Consider the following 2,449-nt stretch of genomic DNA (forward strand, 5'->3'; position numbering starts at 1 on the left):
TACAAGTTCCAGTTCTTATTTTATTACTGATTATAATTGTGTTTTTCTTCAGTATCCTGAAGTTTTTAACTTTCTAGATAGAACTGGGAAGTTCACTATTGTGTGGAAAATTACTTTTTCAGCTAGAAAAGAGGGGGATTAATATGAGAAATAAAGGTGTATAGTGACCCAGTTGAAGGAAAATTATATTAAAAGTACTGCTATATTGGAGGAAAGTTGCTGGCAAAGTTGCATAAATAATGTGGACTGATTGCGATGTCACATTTTGATTAATGTTGAATGAGAGTGTAAATGATATAAAGATGGGAGGAAGAAATAGTAGGGAAAAACCAACATAGAACATAGAAATAAAGATGGGATGGAATTCAATAGCAAAATGTGTTTTTAGAGAATAAAAAGATTTATCTGAGGAGATCCCCAGTTGAAAATGAAGTGCGTAGACATGGCTGTAAATTGTAAGGATGTTGAAATGATGAAAAACGTGGCCTAGTAGGTATCACATGAACATGTCTGGTAGAGATTAGGAAAAAATAGGTGAGACTGCATCTGAAATGCATGTACAGTTTGATTATTTGTTCAAGAATTATGGAGTTTGAGTTGAACAGGTAATGTGGCTACTAGAGTTATCAGGTTAATAAAGAAAGTTTCTGTGTGTGGAGAAAGGGTTATGGCTATGATGCATTTTACTCTGCCTACCTGTGGTTTAAGCAGACCAGAACAGAAGCTTGCAGATCCAGCTGGGGCACATTTGAAAGCTATGTGACTTTAGGCTTATTAGAACTCATTTCTTTGGGCATGAATCTGTACCAGCTTGAATACACATTTTCCATATTGGATTTGGTAGGAGGTAGAGGAGCCATGGATGTCTGCTAGCAATTAAATGTATCTCAATAAATAAATAAATTCCTGTGGGCAATCCAGACAGTGAAAATGGAGAGGAGATAAAACATTCTCTTCAAATACCTACAAGTATTTACCCCTTAAAGTAAAGGGCAGCGCTGCCCAAAGCAGATGTCTCCAGGTAGTAAGCTGAATGAATGAAAGCACTGGAATTGGTTGTTAAGAAACATAAAATTCCTTTGTTGTCTCTGTAATAAATTCCTCTTTTATTTTTTTAACAGAGTTACTTTTCTTTTTTTTTTTTAATGATAATCCATACATTCAAAATTAGAATTGCTGTATTCAGTCAGTCTGTTCTCTGTTTGTTTTTTTTTCTTTTCTACTCTGTTGTAGGTACGTAGGCCTGAAAGGAATCTGAGTGCAATGGTGAAGTAGTCATAACTCAGCAAAATTTTATGCCAGTGGTGAGTGAAACTTACAAGCTCTTTATGTATCCAGAGCTGATGTGGCTGTGAAGATGGAGAGTAGCATGGATGGCAGCTCTGAACTTGAGAGAAGTAGGCAATGGGGGGATGTTGGGAGGTAGATGGATGAGCTGTGCTGCTGAGTACAGGATTGGGTAAGGGAAGTAGGAGAGCCACGCAAAGTGAAGGCTTTGGGGTGGTGCCAGACAGATAATCCGTGGAAGCGTGTGTGAGATTGAATTTAAAGAACAGTGAAGGTGAGTTATGGGCTGTTTGTTCATAGGATGAGGGAGAAAGAGAAATGGAGTAAGGCAAGAGAGCAATGTGGGCACCTGATGTGTGTGCTATTTACACCATTACAAAAATCCCATGTTTTTTTATAATGGAGTTTTTCCTTCTCATGTTATGTTTTCACATATTAATAATGTCAAAAAAAAAAAAAAGCTATCATATAATTATTAAAGATAAATATATCTGTTACACAAAATTAATATCCTCTGTGATTAGTGCATACAGTTGCACCTTTATACTTTCAATGGATTATTTTTAACAGAGCTTGCAGATGCCTGATTATTTCCCATGTTCATGTTCATTCTGAACTGAAAAACAAACAAAACAAAACGGAATGCATGTATGTCATACCACTATCTTAAAAAGAACTTAATCTGAGAGTTTCACTTATTGCCTATGCCATTTTCCTCGAAGAAAGCTCTGAGAATACTACAGCGTGGTTTTAGCACCACTAGATGGTGCTGCTTTTCTAGTATTCCTTAGTAAATGACTGGTTATGTACCTAAGGAAAAATAATAGTAGCAGTGGCTAAAAACCATGAACTTCCTGTAGCTCCCTAAAGATACAGGGCTTTTGTTAAATGTTTCACAGACTCTCAGCCATTCTATATGCAAGTGTGTAGATGTGCTCAAATGGTGTTTGTTTTTGTGAATATTTGCTTAAAATAGGACTTTGTAAATAGCTTGTAGGATGGTATGTTAGAAGTTTCATGTAGGTCTCCTTAGAGAAAATCCAGCCTTTGCAGTTCTTCTGCTGAAGTTTCACTTTAACTGAGTTTGTTAATCATTAAGCTTTGGCAGTTAACCTGCTATCATGCAAAATTGGAAATAAAGACAGATGCTACTCTGAAGAGA

This window comes from Gallus gallus, chromosome 7 (genome assembly GCF_016699485.2).
Source record: "Gallus gallus isolate bGalGal1 chromosome 7, bGalGal1.mat.broiler.GRCg7b, whole genome shotgun sequence".
Taxonomy (NCBI): domain Eukaryota; kingdom Metazoa; phylum Chordata; class Aves; order Galliformes; family Phasianidae; genus Gallus; species Gallus gallus.